Source organism: Peromyscus californicus, unplaced genomic scaffold (assembly GCF_007827085.1).
Source record: "Peromyscus californicus insignis strain IS unplaced genomic scaffold, ASM782708v3 Scaffold_15__1_contigs__length_86483966, whole genome shotgun sequence".
Classification (NCBI taxonomy): Eukaryota; Metazoa; Chordata; class Mammalia; order Rodentia; family Cricetidae; genus Peromyscus; species Peromyscus californicus.
Genome location: NW_026294447.1, coordinates 9,152,661 through 9,174,949, shown reverse-complemented (window position 1 = coordinate 9,174,949; position 22,289 = coordinate 9,152,661).

Below are 22,289 nucleotides of genomic sequence, written 5' to 3'. Positions count from 1 at the left end.
CCATCTGCTTCCTACTAAAACCAGGAGGCCAAGTGAGACTTTGGCTGGTCACTCATCACCCCCACTGACTTCAGAAGGAACATTGAAAACAGATCCAAAAACAGAATTTAGCTCATGAAAACAGAACATTTCTGAAGACTTAGACATTTATATGTGTGTCTTTTTTATTATTTTAGTTACTATATAGCATAAAATGGAAAACGAAGAAACTATGATTATCTGTATATAAGTGACTATGTTTTATGTTATGAATGTTATAAAAGCAACAATTTAAATCAAGTATCTTTAAATCATATTCTGTATGCATTTATTACATTATCTAGCCTGTTTTAAATTCAGTGGAAGGAAATGAGGAGATGGTTCAGCAATTTAGATCACCTGCTGCTCTCTAGAAGTCCCCAGTCAGTTTTACTCCCTGCACCCATGTTGGCAGGCCCACAATCTACTTCATTCCAGCTTCCAAGGGATCCAATGAGTCTAGCCTTGTGGGCACCTGCATTAACATGTACATATACCCTATGTGTATACATACACACACACACACACACACACACACACACACACACACACACACACACACATAAATAAATAATAAAATTCATTAGAAAGAAGAATATACATTTTGAATTTTGTTTTATTAATTTTCCAGCCTTTTGGAAACACAAAACAATAGTGTGACCTCGCTGCCTGACTTTAAAACAATGTACATCATATAGAATTGTATAGGCATGTCTAAAGATGTGGTTTCTTAAGATCTGGGGGTAGAATCGAAGGCTCTTTTGTTCTCCCTCACCCCGGTTCTCTTTCCATCCCCATCTCCTTGCTGTTTCTCAGCACTTTCCCACACTCACGCACTTAATTTGATCACCACAAATTATGGAACAATGCCTATCCTAGCGGCATCAGCTTCATGACCAGAAAGAGTAAATGAAAGATTTGCTGTGCTTTTCTTCATCCATCTACCTAGCAGCAGTTCGGACGGCACAACCAGGTCACATTCCAGCACCTTGCTCACAATGTAGCTTTGTGAAACTCAAAACCGAATTTATCTCTAGATCTTCATTCCCAAGACAAACTCTTAAACTAATTTAAGCTAAACACCAGGGGAACAAAACTGATTTTAGTTGTCCATATAGCCATTTTGATTACATTGTTCAGTACCTTTGTTCCTTTATTGCATAAGATGTTTAATACGGAGCTGTGTGTTCTCTAGTGGAAAGGTCAGGTGCTTCTACGCAGGTGGAAGTTTTACCTCAGACCTTCCAAGGACTTGCTGCCAATGGTGATACATGGATTGTTTTCCCTGGATAGTTTTGTTTGTTGTTTGTGGGTGTGCATGCATGTGTGTGTGTGTGTGTGTGTGTGTGTGTGTGTGTGTGTGTGTGTCCGTGTCCTGTGGCTTTTGATTTAGATGTTTATTTCACAGAATGATACATTTAAATTTTTTAAAAGCTCAAATTCAGTTAAAACACCTCAGCTGGGCTGTGTGGTAACACAAATGGAGAACGAACGAGAATACTGAAGCAAGCATGGAATAATCAAAATGAGGGCTGAAATCAAGAAAATAGAAACAAGGACAGCAATACCAAAATCAATGAAACAGAGTCGTTTCTCTGGGAAAAATCAAGAAGATAGACAAAACTATCCAAACTAACTAAAAGCTGGAGAGATAATATCCAACCAAGTTAACAAAATCAGAAATGAAAAGGAGGATATAACAATAGAAACCAAGGAAATCCGAAGAATCATTAGGTCATTGGAATCATTGGAAAATCTAAAATAAATGACAGTTTTCTTGGTAGACATCAAGATGTTTGGTACTTACCAAAGTACCAAAATTAAACTGAGATCAGATGAACAATTTAAATGAAACTATAACCTCCAAGGAAATATTAGCAGTTATTAAAAGTCTCCCACTCACCTACTCCCCAAAAAGCCCAGGGGCCAGATAGTTTTAACACAGAGTTCTACCAGACCTTCAAAGGAGAGGTAATGCCAATAATCATCAAATTATTCCACAAAATAGAAACAGAAGGAACATTGCCAAATTCTTTTTATGAGGCCACAGTCACCCTGATACCCAAACCACACAAAGACTCAACAAAGAAAGAGAACTACAGATCAATTTCTCTCATACATATTGATACAAAAATATTCAATAAAATGCTCACAAACTGAATCCAAGAACACATCACAAAGATCATTCACTATGAACAAGTGGACTTTTTCCCAGAGATGCAGGATGGTTCAACATATCAAAAGGCCACATGATCATCTCACTAAATGCTGAAAAAGCCTTTGACAAAAATCAAAAGCATCCCTTCACAATAAAAGTCTTGGAGAGATCAGGGATACACGGGACATACTTAAGCATAATAAAGGCAAAATAAAGAAAACCATTAGTCAACACCAACTTAAATGGAGAGAAGTTTAAAACAATTCCACTAAAATCAGGGACAAGACGAGATTGTCCTATTTCTCCATATCCATTCAATATAGCCCTTGAAGTTTTAGCTAGAACAATAAGAAAGCTGAAAGAGTTCAAGGGGATATATATTGGAAAGAAAGAAATCAAAGTATTGCTATTTGCAGATGTTATGACAGTATAAATAAGCAACACCAAAAATTCTACCAGGGAACTTGTATAGTTGACAAACACCTTCAGCAAAGTGGTTGGATTAAAAAAATTAACTCAAAAATTTAGTAGCCCTCCTATATACAAACGATTAAACAGGCTGAGAAGGAAATCACAGAAACAATCTCCTTCACAATAGCCACAGAGAATACAAAATATCCTGAGGTAACTCTAACGAAGCAAGTGAAAGACCTGTGTGACAAGAACTTCAAGTCTTTGAAGAAATAAATTGGAGAAGATACCAAAAGATGGAAAGATCTCCTATGCTCATGGATTGGTAGGATTAATGAAATAAAAATGGCCATCTTACCAAAACCAATCTATAGATTCAATGCAATCCCCTGCAACTAGCCTTGGTAGCAGGAAAGCTGGAGAGCTGATCTTGTACCTCACCAATTGCCCCACTCAGGAGAGTAGTCCCTGAACCTCGCCTGGACAAAAGAGTAGAGCTGGCCATTGTGGTATGGGTGCAGACGAGCCAATCTTGATGATGTGGGAGTAGGAGCGCTGACCCTGCCCTTTACTGCCTGCTGCAGTGTGTGAGCTAGCTGGGACAATGCTAGAGAGTGCATTCTGTTGGTGCTGATGAGGGAAAGCTGACAGGCTAACCAAACTGGCCACCACCCAGGCCCAGATCCAGGACTATGAGTTGGCCCAGTCCAACATCCACCTTATCTATGAACTACTAGAGCTTGTGAAGGGGTCAGGCCTACAGATTCAAAGCTGCAGGTCCATGACAAAAGGCAGCAACAGAATATCCAAGCAGAGTCTCAGTGAGAGACCAGAATTAAGGGTTTAGCAGACCATTGCCATGAACACTTACAAGTAAAGATGTATGGAATAAAGGGTATACTGTATGATACTACAGCTTCCATTCTGAGATGTTTTAAAAAATGTTAGTTTGGTTGTTTTGTTTTGCTTTGAATTTTATTTTTTTTAGGGGAGAGGTTGCAAGGGTGGTGGGCAGATATGAAGGGATGGGGAGATGGATGAGATCAGGATACATGATATGAAACCCACAAAGAATCAATAAAAAACAAAACAAAACAAAACAACAAAATCACATATAATTGGCATGAAAGCAGATAGGTTAATCAATGGAATTGAATCAAAGACCCAGAAGTAAGCACACACACATATGGACACCTTATTTTTGACAAAGAAACCAAAATTATACAGTGGAAAAAGAAGCATCTTCAACAAATGGTGTTGTTCTAGCTAGATGTCTGCATGTAGAAGAATGCAAATAGATGCATGTATATCACCCCACACAAAACTCACCCACAAGTGGATCAAAGACCTCCACATAAAACCAGATACACTGAGTTTGATAGAAGAGAAAGTGGGGAAGGCCTTAAACGCATTGGCACAGTACACGGTTTCCTGATCAGAACACCAAGAGTGCAGACACTACATTTATAAATTAACAAATGGGACCTCATGAAACTGAAAAGCTTCCTTAAGGAAAAAGACACCATCAAGAGGACAAAACAGCAGCCTACAGAATGGGAAAATATCTTCACCAAACCCACATGCAAAAGAGGGCTAATCTCCAAAATATATAAAGAACTCAAGACACTAGTTATCAGAAAACCAAATAATCTAACTTAAAAATTTGGTAGATATCTAAACAGAATTCTCAACAGAGGAATCTCAAATGAGTGAGAGTCACTTAAAGAAATGTTCAACACCCTTAGCCATCATGAAAATGCAAATGAAAATGACACTGAGATTCCATCTTTCATCTGTCAGAATGGCTAAGATAAAAAACCCCAAGTGACAGCTCATGCCAGAGAGGATGTGGAGCAAGGGAAGCACTCTTCCACTGCTGGTGGGAGTGCAAATTTACAGAGCTATTTTGGAAATCAATATGGCAGTTTCTCAGAAAATTGGAAACCCATCTACCTCAAGACCCAGCTATACCACTCCTGGGTATATACCTAAAGGATGTTCCACCATGCCACAAGGACACTTGCTCAACTGTGTTTATAGCAGCTTTATTCATAATAGCCAGAACCTGGAAACAAACTAGATGCCCCCTCAATTGAAGAATGGATAAAGAAAATGTGGTAAATTTACACAATGGAGTACTACTCAACTGTTAAAAACAATGACATCAGGAAATCTTCTGGAAAATGGATGGAACTAGAAAAGACCATACTTGGCATGGTAAGCAGACCCAGAAATAAAAAAAAAATGGTATGTACTCACTTATAAGTGGATACTAACTGTAAAGTAAAAGAAAACCATGCTACCATGCTACAATCCACAGACCCAAAGAAGCTAAGTAATAAGGAGGGCTCAAGGGGAGAATGCATGAATCCCAATGTGAAGGGGAAATAGAATGGAAATTGACAATGGACAGTTACGGGACTGGAAAAGGGGAAGTGGATAGGAAAAGGAGGGATGAGGTAAGGGGGAGGATAGAGGGAGAGAGCACCAGGAGAGACAACTGGAATCTAGGGACATCTCTGGGATGAGCTTGAAATTTAGAGCAGTGGAAACTCCAGGAATCTATGAGGGTGACCCTAGCTAAGACTCCTAGCATTAGAGGATAAGGAGCCTGAACTGGCCATCTCCTCTAACCAGACAAGACTTCAGTGGCAAATGGGATATCAACCCAGCCACAAACCCTTTGATGTACAGCTTGTCCTGCCTACAGGGTGTGCTGGGGTAAAGATGGCACAGAAATTGTGAGAGTGACCAACTAATGACTGGCCTAGCTTGAGACCCATACCTTGAATGGGAACTCACCCCAGACATGGCCTGGAGAGCCAGGACCCAGAATGAGATACTCAACAAACCTAAGCAAGAACCAAACAAGACTGGAAAAAAGAAAAAAGTCAGTGAAATTATTTCTAATGATATTCTGCTATACTCATAGACTGATGCCTAGCCCAGTTGCCATCACAGAGGCATCACCAAGCAACTGATTGAAACAGACGCAGAGTCACACAGACAACTATTGGGAAGAGCTCAGAGAGTCCTGTGGAAGTTGGGGAGGAAGGATTGTAGGAGCTAGTGGGTTCAAGGACATCACAAGAAAATCCAAAGTATCAACTAACTTAGGCTCATACGGGCTCACAGAGACTGAACCAACAACCAGGGAGCCTGCATGGTGCTGACCTAGGCACTCAGCATATAAGTTATAGTTGTGTAGTTTGGTCTTCTTATGCGACTCCTAACCGTGAGAGCATGGGCTATTTCTTACTCTGTTGCCTGCTTTTGAAACCTGTTCCTCCTACCAGATTGTCTCATCCAGCCTCAATAGAAGAGGAATGTCTAGTCTCACTGCAACTTGATGTACCATGGCTAGCTGATATTCATGGGAGGCCTGCCAGTATCTGAAGAGAAACAGAGAAGGAGGAGGAGTGGGAGGGATGGAGGGGGTGGAAGAAGAGGAACTGGGAGGAAAGGAGTGAGGGGAAACTTCAGCTGAGATGTAAAAAAAATACAGTAGTTGATATATATAAATGTATATATTATAAAATTTACTATACAAGATAAGGACACTTTGTAAGAGTAACTAAGTCTTGCCTATTTAGATTCCAATTATTTAACCCCAAGAAGATAAAGAAAAATAATAAGAAAATTAAATGCAATCAGGAGACCTTCAAACGTATCTGTATATAAAAAATGGAACATTTTGTCTTGACAAATTTTATGAAAAAAAAAATCATGAATCCTAAGCAGGATCATTGGGAAAAGTTTGCATGTAAGATGCTTCACAATCAATCTGTTAAAAGAAAGCCAGAGCAAACTGAAAGCAGCAAGACTGTGTTGAACTTCTCACATAAAGACAAACAAGTCCAAATATAATTATCATGAAAATTCACATTACTTTTCTATGTGTTTGCTAACTTTATTTCAAAGTGCAATTGTAGTACCAAGACAGCAGTTTCCTTTTAATTCCTTCCTTCCTTTTATCTATCTTGGTACCCCAAGGGTGTTTGGAAGTCCATCCACAGTGGATACTCACAAGTGCAGTAATACATGTCTGGTTACTGCTGACTCTGGCTGGCTATTATCAACTAAATAAACTACTAGTATTACTTTATTCAAATTCAGTGACCACATATTTCTTTATCCAAAGTCTGTGTTGGTGGGAGCAGCTCTGTTTATCCTAATATTGAGGAGGCTAGTGATAAAACTATATCATCTCTAGAGAAAAGTAATGTGAGAGAATAATTTCACAGCTCTGCCAGAGACCGTTCAGAGACTTGTGCATGGGCCACTTTCTGGAAGGAGATGCACTCATTACTTGAATAACTGAGACCAAAATACCTGGGAAAACAATGGAGAGGTATTTTATTTTGGCTAATGGCTTCAGAGGGTTTAGTTCACAGTCGCTCATATCCATCTGCATGGGGAAACATCAGAGAATTGAAGGCATGTGGAAATCATGGTGGTGGGAGCATGCAAAGAAGGCTACGCACTTTATGATAGGCATGAAGCAGAGAGCTAAGAAGTAATTGGACATACATGTATCACATCTAACAGCAGGATCCCAGCACCTATTTCATTTAGCTAGTCCTTGCTTTCTAAAGTTTATATTGTCTTTCAAAATAACACCACCAATTCGGGGAAAAGGATGCATTACAGTAGCCTGAAGAAGGATTTTCTTTTTATGTACAAATAATAATGGAGTGCAGAGTAGATTGTCTTTTGTTAAAAGGAGAAAACATGAAGTCTTTTACTCCTGTGTTTAGATTTATTCCAAGATAATTTTAACTATATTTTAATTTTTGTGAGTTCTTTGAGAATTTCTTGCACATGTGTTTTAATCATATTTACCCCTCCCCCAGGTCCTTCCAGATTCACTGCCCATCAAACTTTGTGACTTCTTCTTTTTTTGAATCAATGGAGTCCAGTTTGTACTACTCACATATTCTTGTATATACTTTAATGGAGAGCGTTTAGAAAAAATAGGGTGATGCATTAGCTCAAAAGCAACTAAATGCAGTTATATGTGTAACAAGATTTTTCTGTGTATCATCTAGTTGTCTACAGTGTTCATTTTCAGGTGATGAGCATGCTTTTGAGGTTTCCTTTTTATTCTGCTTTACTTATCTTATGTTTTCTAATTTCTATTCCCCGATCTTATCTGACATTTCTATGGACTGCTAAAAAATCCAATAGTATAAAATTCTTAATGGAAGTGATTTAAGAAAAATATCTAGATCTCTTTGTCTCAGTTACCACCACCAGTAGGCATTCCCTTAAAACCCATTGGCCATGCCAGTCAGGGAATTGGGTAGGAAATCTTTATTCCCCCTCCTGGGGTACTTTGCAGATTCTCATGGCATACCCAGATTTCCTCCTTTCTGTGGAATCTATCAGACCCCCCCCCCACACCCAATTCTAGCCCATTCCCTTGTGTTAGCTCCTCACACCTAGAAACACTTTTTACTTTAGAACCCGCATGGCCACAAATAGCTACATAAACACTCCCTTTCAGGAAACTGATAGCCAACACACTCTTCTATGATACAAAGAGGGCAAACAGAAACCAGGGAACAGAACACCCACCCAACAAGGACAAGACCAGATATCAATACCTAGAATTACAGTCATTTCAAACCCAGATGCCTTGGCACCACTGTAAAACACAATCAAAAACAGCCAGGACAACGTGTCTCCAACAGAGCCCAGCAACCCTGCTAGTGTCTGCCCTGAGAAATTCATTACAATGCACAAATAGCTGAATATCAAGACAAGGTCTTCAAAATAGTTAATATGAAAACATTCAAGAACCTTAAAGAGGATATGAATAATCCATTAATGAAGACAGAAACAAACAGTAGCAGGAAATGAAGCAAATAGTTCAAGACATGAAAATGGAAATAGAAACCTAAAGACAACTCAAACTTAGATAAAACTGGAAATGAAAAATTTAGAAACTAGAACAGGAACCTCAGAAGCAAGCCTCGCCAACAGAATAAAAGAGATGAAAGAGAGACTCCCAGGCAATGAAGACAAGATAAAAGAAATGGATAGCTCAATCAAAGAAAATGTTAAATCTAAAAATGTATCTAGCCATAAAACATCCAGAACATCTGGGACACCATGCAAAGACCAAATCTATGGATAGTAGGTGTTAACATTCTGGCTTGGGGACTTGCCTAATGTCCTGACATCATCTTATGTAAAGTCCCATTTAAGAGAAAACCCCTCTTCCTTCTCTGTCTCTTCTTTCCTCTCTCCCTCTCTCTACTTCCATGAGGGTGCATGGGCCTCCCCTTTTCTCTTTCCCTCTCTTTCTCTCTCTTTCTTCCCCCTTCTCTCCTTCTCTCTCTTCCCTCTCCCTTCCCCCTTTAATAATAAAAGTTTCCACACAGATGCCATGTCTGCATGGTATGCTGATGCTACCTTGTCTGCATGGCATGGCTGTCTTTTCACCTTGGCTCAAATCTGCCAATGCTGCTACATGCCATTTTACAACAGTAGGAATAGATGATGGGGAAGAAAGGCAGGTCAGAGGCACAGAAAATATTTTCAACAAACTCAAAGAGGAAAATTTCCCTAAAGAAGAAGATGCAAAAGATAGTCTAACCGACTGTATTAGTAAACAGAATTCATTTTTCTGTTGATCAAGAAACATACCTTAAGAGCAAGGATGTACATCACCACATCACCACAAGGTAAAGGATGGAAAAAGATATTTCAAGCAAATGAACCTAAGAAGCAAGACATTCTAAATCCAGCAAAATAGACTTCAAACCAAAACTAATCAGAAGAGATAGGGAAGGAGTATACACTATAGACTCATCAAAGAAACAACCCCCCCAAGTGGCTATTGCAATTATAAATATCTATGCATCAAACACAATGGCACCCAACTTCATAAAAGAAACTCTAATATAGCTTAGATGACACATTGACACTCAGACAATGAGAGTGGGTGATTTCAATATCCTACTCTCACCAATAGACAAGTTATCCAGACAAAAACTAAACAGAGAAATGCTGGGCTTTAATGATATCATAAAACAAATGGACATAACAGATATTTACAGAACATTTCCCCTAAACACAAAATAATATACACTACTTCTCAACACCTCACGAAACTTTCTCCAAAGTTTATCACATGCTTAGACAGAAAACAAGTCTCAATAGATAAAAAAACATCCAAATAACATCCTTTATCTTATCTAAAATTCTTATCTGAAGCCAGTCTTACTCCAATAGCCAATCAAGGTAAAGTCTTTACTCATAAATAAAACTAAAGACTTAGGCTGCCAATGAACATAAATGCAAAAATCCTCAATAAAATACTAGCAAACAGAATAGAAGCACATACCAAGAAGGTCATCTACAAGCCTGGTGGTGGTGGCCCATGCCTTAATCCTAGCCCTCAGGAGGCAGAGCCAGGTGGATCTCAGTGAGTTTGAGGCCAGCCAGGTCTACAGAGTGAGATCCAGGACAGGCACCAAAACTGCACAGAGAAACCTTCAAAAAACCAAAAAAAAAAAAAAAAAAGAAGGCAGAGCAACAAACCAAGAGAAAAGGAAATTACAGGGATACAAATTCAAAAGGAAAAAGTTGATTTAAACCTATTTATAGGTCGATATAGTATTATACATAAGAAATCCCCCAAATTCCTCCAGAAAACTCCTATAAACAATACATAATTTCAGCAATGCCAAAGGCTACAAAATCAAATCACAAAAGTCAGTAGCCTTTTCTGTACCTCAAAAGCAAACACACTGAGAAAGTAATGATGGACATACTTCCATTTACAATAGTATCAAAGACAACAAAATATCATGGAATAAACCTGGAAGTGAAAGACAATGAAAATTTCAAGTCCATGAAGAAAGACATTGAGAAAGACACGAAATAAAATGGAAAGTAATACTATGTTAAGGGATTGGTATAGCTAGTATTGTCAAAATAACCATCCTACAAAGATAAACTTAGAGATTCAATCAAAATTCCCACAACATTCTTCACATAAATAGAAAAAAAAATATCCTGAAGTTAATAGAGAACCAGAAAGACTTTGAGTAGCCAAGGGCATCTGTGGTGATATTTTATTTGTGCTGAAATGTGATACTTTATTTGTATATTAATAAATAAAGTTTACCTGGAGATCAGAGGTCATAGCAAGCCATAATAAGAAGTCAGGCAGTAGTGGCACACGCCCTTAATCCCATCACATGGCAAGCAAAGTCTCCTGTGTTCAAGGACACAGTCAAACATGGTGACATACACCTTTAATCCCAGTACCAACCATAGAGACCTGGAGGTCTGTATAGACAGGCAGTGATGAGGAAGTGATGTGGCTGGACTTAGAGCCAATGAGAAGGCAGAACAGGAAAACAACAAATGCACAGGTTAGATAGGAAGAAGCTCTCTTGGGAAGCTGCAGCGAGGTGGTGAGCTAAGTTTAGTTGGCGGCTATTGTTTTGATCTCTACAGCTTGCACCTCTGTATTTGGTTCTGTGTTTCCTATTTAATAAGACTGTTTAGAAATTCGTCTATAGGCATCCCCAGCTAAAAGAATACTGTAGGGATTGCTATTCCAGACTTCACGGTATTTTGAAGCGCTATTATGTGTGTATGTGTGTGTGTGTGTGTGTGTGTGTGTGTGTGCCAAAACAATATGGTTTTGAACAAAAACCAACCAGTGGAGTATGACAGAAGACCTAAACATGAGCACATGTCACCACAGCCATGTGATAGTTGTCAAAGGGGCAAAAATGACAACACTAGATAAAAGAATCTTCAATAAATGGAAGAATAAAACTAGACCTGCATTATCATCCTCCACAAAAATTAGATCCAAGTGGATCAAAGACCTCAATTTGAAATCTGAAACACTAAAACTGCCAGAAGAAAACATAGGCAGTACCCTACAAAATAAAGGTGTAGGGAAGGACTTTCTGAACAGGCCTCCATTTGCCTAGTTATTAAGGCCAACAAATAAATGACTAATGGAACCTTGTAAAACTAAAAATCTTCTGTACAGGTAAGGAGACAACCAATCAAATGAAGAAGAAACCCACAGAATGGGAATCTTAGCTGGCCATATATCAGAGAGAGGAATAGTGGAGGTCTAAGCATGGTGAGATGAGGGCTGCTGTAGGTAGCCATCTAGGCTGGGCTCCTGGAACAAAGTTCCTGGGAACTGTAGGCTTGCCTCTTTTTTTCAAATTCTAAAGAATTTAATTAAAAAAATGAAGACACACAACTTCAAATTGTCAAAATTGTATGTAGAGGGAGCAGAGATGTCTTTACATCTTTGAAGATTTGGATTCCATTCACATGCTCCTCATTCTTTTCCTCAGACCTCATTCCAGCCTGGCCTTGAGTGAAGACAGTTTTTATTTCCCTGGCATGGTTCCTTGTCTTTAGGCAAGACACCAAATCTCTGTACCAACAGGTATGTTACTGCTAACAGAACCTCTGAATGCTGGAGATTCGTGGTATACAGGAATACACACCTCCTTTAGACAAATCATCAGGACAACCTGTATTCATCCTGGGATGTAGTTTGAGTTCCTCAGAATTGAGTTACAGGATGCTTGACTACCAGCAAAATGTCCTCTTTGTAAGAGTAACCTTTTGTGGGAGGTTGGTAACTAGTTAGCCTGGTCTAAGCATGCTGTGGGATGTTCTGTATGTCAAATGTGTTACTCTGATTGGTTAATAAATAGAACACTGATTGGCCAGTACCCAGGCAGGAAGTATAGGCAGGACAAGCAGAGAAGAGAATTCTGGGAGGTGGAAGGCTGAGACAGAGACACTGCCAGCCGCTGCCATGACAAGGAAGATGTAAGGTACCGGTGAGCCACGAGCCATGTGGCAAAGTATAGATTAATAGAAATGGGTTAATTTAAAATATAAGAACAGTTAACAAGAAGCCTGAGCCATTAGGCCAAACAGTTTAAATAATATAAGCGTCTGTGTGTTTATTTCATAAGTGGGCTGTCGGACTGCTGGGGCTTGGCAGGAGCCGGAGAGAAAACTCTCCAGCTACATAAGCAGGCATTGAAAGTCGGGGGAAGAGGGCCATGCAGGTCAGGCTTCTGTGACAGTAGCGTCTCCAGCGGCATAGCTGGGACAAAGCAAGTGATGTCAGCATCCCCTTCCTGCTGCAGAATGTCATGCAGCTGGGGCCCTGGGATAGACTATACAAAAATGATTGCATTTAAGACAGCTGTGCTAAAACTGATGTACATGTTAACTTCGTGTGTGTGTATAGAAACTATATATATTAGTACATTTAGAATTAAGAGTGAATCAATATGTAAAGTATCAAATGAAAATTTTAGATATTTATGAAAAAATAAAAAGATAGAATTGTGATTTTTTTATGGGCTTATTCTGTTTCAAGAAAAAAAATAACTTTTATTTCTTTAAATTGTTATTTACACGTATTGAACACCAATATGTGAAAACTTACTTTTGTAAGAACTTTATTTTATGGTAACTGGAAGAAACTACCATTATTTAATTATTTATCTTCACTAAATAGCAAAGAAGTTAATTTACACAAACAATAATTACTCCTTTACAACTATTCGAAAATGTGTTGTTTTCCATAGGACATAGAGTAGCACATGGAGTCATTCCTTGTCACTTAGAAGTTTTTAAACACAAGCAAAATTTTTCATTGAGAAACTCCTAGTGGAGAAGTAAAGTAAAACAGAAATATATATATAATTTAAATTATGTCTATGTTTGTGTGCCTGTGCAAGTTTGTACATGTAAGTGGAGGCCAGACAAGGATGTCAGATCCCCTGAAGCTGGAAGTAAGAATTATGTGTTGCCTAATGTGGGTGCTGGGAACTGGGCTCGGATAATCTGCCGTAGCAGTATGTGCTCTGAATCACTGGACCATCACTCCAGCCTCACAACTCTAAAGCCTTAAAGAAGCAAAGCAAAGTACATCCTAGGAAATAAATATCTTCTGAGGTCTTGTATCTTTGTTTAACACATTGTGCTTTGGGATATTTTATGCTCCATGCCTTGGAAATGGACCATGAGATGGCCCAGGCTCCTCTTTTTTTAATATGTAAAATGGCTCTATGAACCACTTTTAAAGTCAATGTGGCCAATTAAATCACACTTAATTGCTTGTCTTCAAACTTCCTTTCTGTCTTTGGGAAAATGCAGTCACGCTGTCTCAGGACATTCCTGCTTCCCCCATATGTTTTCCATTTTACAGCCTATCTCATGCATACAGCCTCTCTGGTTAAAAATCCTCAAGGGATAACGAACATCCCAGAGGTTCCTACTTCATCACCACCACAATCATTTATTCAACAGGGTCTTCTCTTCATCCCCAAATATATACTAGAATAACACTTTCTAATAAAACAAACTTCAAGATGCCTATCTCTAAATTCTTTTCTTGGAAATTGATATAGTCTGAATACTGCTACATTTTTAAAGAGTAAAATAGAATTTAGGACGAAGTTGCACTAAACCCAAATAATTCCTTACCTATGAAATACCATAGGGCTTCCTTGGCCTTAGGGAAAACTTTGCTTGTATTAATTATATTGTTGTATAAATGAAAAAGAAGACATGGCTTTGTTTGATGCCTTACCACAAGGATAAGAATCTGATGCTTCATGATAGTCCTTCACTAATTTACTTATAGGCATTGGGTCTATGCTAGTTTTTATGGGGGAGCAGTCTTTTAAAGTGATTACTAATAGCCCTAAATTTCCCCTGCTGTGGAGTCCCAAATTACTCAAGGTTAGAGAATCTGAGTTTACTTTACACAGCAGGGCTGCATAAGGAGGTGATTTGGCCATGGGCATGTTTACCAGGTATTTGGAAGGGTCTACACTTGGGTGTATGGTGTGCTTTGATCTTGTAATGGGGATGTCTTTTGCCTCTCCCCTTGGCATATTACAAAAAACCCCTTTGAATAAAGCTCTGGGCCGTGGCTGGGTATTGACCCAGGGCCCTCCCAAAGGTATGTCTCTGTCTTTCTTATCATCTCCTTCTATCTTTCTACATAATATCTCCTCATTCCTCTCTCCTCCACCCAAGAGCCCTTCAATCAGTGGGAGCAGATCAGAGCTGGACTCTGACAGACTCCCACACCCTGTAATCTTTTTCTCACAAATATCCATAGATCCTGGCCACATTTACACTGTTGATCTGCTTAAGTCTAGTGGTATTTGGAAAGTAATTTGTCCCCATAGCTCATAGGGAGTAGCTTTATTAGGAGGTGTGACTTTGTTGGAGTAGGCATGGCCTTGTTGGAGGAAGTCTATCACTGTGGAGGTGGGCTTTGAGGTCTCATATTGCTCAAGCCACACCCAGTGTCTCAGATGCCTTCTTGTTGCCAGCAGCTCAAGATGTAAGAATCCTCAGCTCTTTCTCCAGCACCATATCTGCTTTCATACCACCATGTCCTGCCATGATGATAATGAAATAAGTCTCTGAAACTGTAAGTCACCCAATTAAATGTTATCCTTTATAAGAGTTGCTGTGGACATGCTGTCTCTTCACAGCAATAGAAACTCTAAGACAAGCCTCATCCTTTATTCCTTGGAGAAACATGTAAACCAAACTCCTATGTATGGGTCTAGCTAACTGCAATTTGAGATGATTTTTACAATAGTTATATATATATATATAAAAGGTATCTTGACTTCAAAATTAAGGGTATGGTGCTTTGGAAAAGAGGTTCTGCTTTTGTTTCCGCAGAAGATGAGAATCTGTGGATTGCTTCCAGGCTAATATGGTTTGATCAAGCAAGACCTCCTGAACCTTAACAAATGGTACCTATCAACAAAGGTTATAGCCGGTCTTTCCAGGACTTGACCATATCTCAAATTTTCTCAGGATCCCCATAAGATTGCCAGAGCCCCCAATCAGCAGGAAGTAGTAAGAGAAACTACGCTCAAATTCCCAAAATATTGTTTATTTGTTTATAAATGTTTATTTTTATTTAAAGGAGATTGCCTATAAAGGCAACCTCTTTCTGAAGAAGAAAAGGGGATATTATAGATATTATAGGACAAAAGGGTAGATTATTAAATCTACTTTTAAAGAGCAAAAACTTGTTTAAAATATTTTACATTGCTATAGATTTTAGTTTATTACAATTTTAAAGCTAATTTTGTTATACTGTAGTTATATTTCTACTCTTGTTTAAGGTATTATATTGTGCAATTCATTTAAAATTGTAATGTATAATTAAGAAATACAGATTAATAATTAATTATCTATGACAATCACACAGTCATGTTAGTTAAGTTTTCTAGGCATACATAGATATATTTCTATTAGGTAGGTAATCTTCAAACACTTCAAGACCTACAGAATATGGCATTTAAAATGTTTAAGATGCAGGGCGGTGGTGGCGTATGCCTTTAATCCCAGCACTCGGAAAGCAGAGGCAGGAGGATCTCTGTGAGTTCAAGGCCAGCCTGGTCTACAAAGGAAGTTCCAGGAAAGGCGCAAAGCTACACAGAGAAACCCTGTCTCAAAAACCCCCCCAAAAAATGTTTTAAGAACTTAGACTTTTCTGGACAGTGAGACATGTCTGCTCCTGGCAGCACCAATTTGCTTCAAAGAGTAAGAAGGACATTGAAGACACTCCATATGGAGTTTGGGTAAGAAACTATTCTTGCCTGGACTGTTTGAAAATGTGTTGTATAGACTTGGACTTGCAGGACCCATGAGAAAGCGACCACTAAACTTTGCCTAAACAGGGTGAGATGGTCCTTCAGTTTTCAGCTTCACAGAGGAGACTGCCAGACACTCTACAGGACACAGGGAGAAGCGACTGATTAACTTTGCCAATAGGCAAGATTATCCTTCAAATATCCTGCTTCACTAAAAAGTTTGCCAGAGACTCTAGGCCTATAGGCTGAAGATGGATGCCCCATCATTGCAGAGGAACTTTAGATGACTGTCCCAGGCAGCTAGATATTTCTGTCATTTCTAAAACTTTGGAAGTTGCATACAAAGCACTTCCTGTTTACTTAGGTAATATTTTATCCTTCTGGGGTCTTTGAGGCAGCTGAAGACTAGGTAGTTATAACTGTAATTTTCCTTGGTTATGATAAAAGATAAATTAGATATGAAACTTTAAACTCACAAATACAGGACAGATGCTAGGATATTTTCTTTAACTTTACCAAATACAAATAGACTAGATATTGTAACTGTAATTCTGGCCTTATAACTCTTTTATTATATATAATTTTTCTATTCTAAACTTAAAACCTTTCTTTTTGATTAGACAGAAAAGGGGAAGTGTTGTGGGATATCTTTCTGCATGCTGTGAATTTGTGTTGCTCTGATTGGTTGATAAATAAAGCTGCATTGGCTTATGGCAAAGCAGCTTAGAGGCAAGCAGGACATCCAAGTAGAGATACGGGGAGAAGAAAGGAGAGGAGAGAGAGACGCCAGCTGCCACCAAAGGAGCAGCAAGATGCCATCAGACTGGTAATGCCATGACCACATGGCAACTTATAGATTAATAGAAATGTGTTAAGTTATAAGAGCTAGCTAGAAAGAAGCCTGCTGTAGACCATACAATTGGTAATTAATTTAAATCTCTGAATGATTATTTTATGAGTGGCTGAGGGACTAAGGGGCCATGGGGTCGGGCAGGACTTGAGAAACCTTCTAGTTATCGGTAGATGAGAAATAGAAAGAGTAGGAGGAAATGTTTCAGTGAATGTGTCTAGAATTAGTACAATAGCAAGGAATCAGGGGAAGCCTTGCATTAATGTGGGTTACTCCTCCTAAGTTGTTCCTAAAACTGAAACAGAACACAGAAAGGATTGAGAGTCCCCATGGGGGAAGAAGCAGTTGTGGGCACAACTCTTTGCATGTTTTCTATTTTGCTTTGTATTTTTGTTTTGTTGTTTCTTTTTATTAATGTAGATTCTGAGAAGAATCCATGCTTGTTTTTAAGGGCACAGTCCCCAATTCAGCTAAAAGCAGGTCACACATTTGCTATTTCATAAATACTAACAAGAAGAATGGTATTGGTGCAAAATTCCTCATTTTAAAAAGGTGAGAATAATGAGAATTTTTTAAATAAGAAGTGTATTAAAGTTTTAAAATCTGTGCAACAGATATATTTTGGAGACACACTGAAATATTATCAGAGAATCTTGGAAATATTAACTGAATCAATTTACTTGAGATGGAACTATGTTCTGTAATTCTTAATGTAATCATCTTGAATAATTCTAAGGAAGTACAAAAATGAAGACACAAATATGCATTTTTCTTAATGTCACAATTTGAAAATTTTCTTGGTGTACTTATTTGAGTCATAAATAAATATCATACTTGTAAATAATACATTTTTTAAATTTTTGTTTTACTTCCTGATTCTACTGTATATGTCATATTACTGATTGATCTAATAATATACATGGAAAAATGTGTTATTAAAGTGGAGGAAGACGTTTACCTTCACATGGTGAACAGTGTATTAATAGATTTGCTGAAGACTAAAAAATATGTTTGTAATATATTTTAAAATCACAAGAAACTATTTTCATTGTGTATTTCAAACAAAAGAAAATATATTTTAACCAACACATTTAATGCTCTCTGGATTACGGAATATTGAATAACACATTTGACAAGTAAGCAAAGACAACATTTATTCCTCTATACAATTAAGAATCATTGGAGAGGCTTCCTCCTGCAGCAGATGGGAACAGGTGCAGAGGCCCACAGCCAGACATACAAAGTCTAGGGTGGAGGCCTCTATCAGATCCCTCCACTCTGCTGCGAAACCCTCAGGAGAGAGGAAGGAAAGATTGTAAGGGTCAGAGGGGATGGAAGATACCAAGAGAACATGGCCCTCCAAATCAACGAAGCCTTGCTCACATGGGCTTATGGCAGTTAACCTGGTGTTTTTGTGGAACTCTTAACAGCAAGCAGGTATATTGCTAACTCTTTTGCTTGCTCTTAGAACTCATTTCCTCCTGTTGGGTTGCCTTGTCCAGCCTTGATATGAGGACTTGTCTCATGTCCTGTTTGTCTGTTGTCTCTTGGAGGCCTGCTCTTTTCTGAAAAGAAAATGCAGGATGAGTGGATCTAGGGAGGAGGGTATGTGGTGGAGGTAGCTGGGAGGAGTTAAGGGAGGGGAAACTGTGATTGGGATGTATTGTATGAGAGAAGAATCTATTTTCAATTAAAAAAAAAGAATCTAAAGCAATCTCAAAGTTAACTTAAATCCCTCCCAATCACCCCGATTCGTTCAAAGCACATTTATCTTTTTAACATGAGTATTCGGAGGCAATTGCTCCATGCATGCCTGGATAGTTAATGGTTTAGATTAGGGGGTTAATAAAAAGAGGCACTTTCCTTCTAAAGAGACACAATATATAAAGATATTCTGAAAAAAAGACAAAACTGATCTGAAATATACGATATAAGAATATAGATGTAATAAAACAATGAAACTCCAAAATAGTTATTTTTGGAGGATAAGCTTTATGTGAAAATAGGGTAGCAACCACACCAAGTTTAGATAGACTTAGGAATATAATGACCTTGGATTCTATTCATAGCTGAGCTTAGCTGTTTATTAGTACCAGAAGCAGAATAAATTCAATAGTTGGTAAAGATAAGACACCAAAACACAAAAATCATGAATAAGTGGTGACTAAAACCCTTCGCGAATGACAATATCTTTTAAAGAAAATTTGAAAATTAAAATAATTAATTAGGTTTGACATAATGATACCTGGTTACTAATTTGCAAATCAAATGTGCTAATACTGCATACTTTTTACTTTAACCTGACAGTTTGGAGCAGTTTTAATGTATTTCTTATTGATAGTGGCAGTGACATTGATTTAATATGTTTATTAGGTTACAACTTTCCCCATTCACAACTTTCCCCATTCACATGGCAAGAAGTTTTTGAAGATATGTTTTTGAAATGATTTTTGTCTTAACACACACACACACACACACACACACACACATATATATATATATAAACTCTCATTACTTTGGATTCATTTGCTATGTATTTGAATCAATTATTTCTCTTTTATTTCAGAAATATTATTAAACTAAAATGTTATTTCTTTAGAAATGTGATGAATTGCTGGACCGTGAGGAAACATGACTCACTTCTATTATATGTGAAACAAAACCTGCCACGTGTTGTGAATTTATCTCTGCATAATGCACCGTTTTTTTCTCCCATGTTGCAGAAGCAACACATCAGGAGTCATGCCTGGCACTCATTTACATGCAACCTCAGAGTCACACTGCATGTTACAAATATCTGGGAGCTGTGTGATTAGTTAACATCTTGTGCATAACCCTTAAAATTATAGCAAGTTCTCAGGAGATAATTAGTCTATCCTGTTTCTATAATAAAATGAACGATGTTTTAGCAATGACTCTCAGGAATAGCAGCAAGAAAATGACTTTAAACCAGATAAATTTAAGAGCCTTAGAGAAAAGATAGAAAAAGAACCTTGCTATAATAAAACACATATACATATATATTGATTTTACTGGTACAAACGGACTCTATGGCTTATAGAACTGAGACCGTGGAATATTGAGCCTGCCTCTCAGATGGATGTCACCTGTCTCCACCTAACTGTTCCATGATCTCTTACTCTTGGGATAAGAGAGACAAGGATACAAGGGCACTTCAAGTCTTCGAGTCTCCAAAGGACTCCACAAATATTAGACTTCTCTCTGGAGCAGAATCCTTGGAGCTGAATGATGCTTTCAGTTTACAAAAGTTCATTCAAATCAGAGAGAAGTGGAACTTCCAGAAAAAGATATTTCTGAGCCTCCATTTCATTGCTCTACCTTGAGAGCAGCACAGAGGACAGACAGTCTTGCTGGAAGAATGGAAATGTGATGATGACAGTTGGCTGGCCACCTGCCATTTTTCTTAGCAACATTTCATGTTGATAGTAAGGAGAGTCAGCATCCCAAGGCCTAGAAAACAGATAAAAGCAACACCGACAAAGCAAAGAAGTGAAAAACCAGGCTGGAGATGCTATGCCATCACCATGCTATGTTCATCCCATGGTGAACATGGGAAGCATGCGAGGGTGCAGTGAGATGTTGGTACATCTAGCTGACCCACATGAGCTTAGTAACCTTCCTATTTTCACAATTTCGATTCCTTAAGGGAAGGATGAGATTGGCACAAAGTCGGTGGAAAAACAGCTCTGTATGATGATTCTTAGTTTGGTTCCTCATTTATAAGTAAGTGGCAAGAGCACATCATAGTGCCTTTTCACATTGAAGTGTGAATAAAATTTACACTTAATTGTATAACACACTTAACAGCGTGACATTTATCCACAACAAACAAGGAAGAGGCAATTCTAACCTACAGGCTCAAGTTATACCAGCAAATGAAGCTGTCACTCAGTCTAACAGCAAAAGTCACCCAGTAAACAAAAGTATTGGAACACATGTCATGTGATTTATAATTAAATGCCTACTATTATTTCCCTCCTTCATCTCCCCCCCAAATGATTAGGGAATTTCTGTTATTAAACTTATATGTATTATTTTAAAACAAATTAAAAGCTATTAGTGAGATAAAAGAAAATATTGTTTTTAAAGTTAGACTAAGGAACATAAGACAGCAATAAAAATTAAATTTAATCTTGTTAAAAATTAGAATAGAGGTGGGAGTATTAGCACACACCTTTAGTCCTAGCACTTATCAGACAGACAGCTCTCTGAGTTTGAGGCCAGCCTGGTCTCCATAGCCCCCCAGACAGCCAGAGCTACATAGTGAGATTCAACCTTGAAAAAACAATAAACAAAAAGCAAAATTAAAGTTAATTATTTAAGAAGGTATATATCCTATTTCATTATTTCCTAAACCTGAGTAGACTGTGTATTTGACAACAATTTTATAGTTTCTCACAGGGTTATCTACTATTAAAGGAACATCCACATGACTCAAACCAGCTAACAATGGATTTCAATTGACCAGAGTAGGGCATGTACATACATAGCTTCCTAGGGATAACATGGAAGAAACATGGTGAAATGTGTCCAAAATTTGAGCTGTAACTATTGTATATTCTAGTCTAAACTTTTCCTCAAACTAGTAAAAGAATATGTCATTATCGTAGTATTTTCAGTCATTTGTATTACATACATAAAATTACAAGTCACTATTTCCTCAGAAATTAAATCCATCAAACATAAGGTAGACTTTTTTATTTTATTAGCCCCACAATTTCGAATTAAAGTGTAATTTTGGTTGAATTATCAAGGTCGGATAGCAGAATTTGGGGGGATGTTTATTTTGCTTCTTAATATGTTTTCTGCTTTAATTTTAATGATCAATAATCTCATGTTGATATTTCCTAGCCTTCCAATAATCTTTCATTTGAATTTATCAATCAGGCATGAAATCAAAAGTTCATAGGACATATAACTTGTCCTTTATTGATAATGATTTATGCACTTGAGAATTTTAAATACTTATAATTATTTTTAAATAATGAATCCTGATTTATAATATTTATTAGCAGGTTCTCTACTTCTATAGAAAAATGATTATATGGGATAAAATATTTTTACTTTTTGAAAAAGTTTACTTAGTTTTCTATTAAAATCTAGAATTAAGTTTTATGTATTAGAAAAGCAATACTTTGATTTCTTAAAGATTATTTATTTATACTTACTTATGTGTATGAATGTT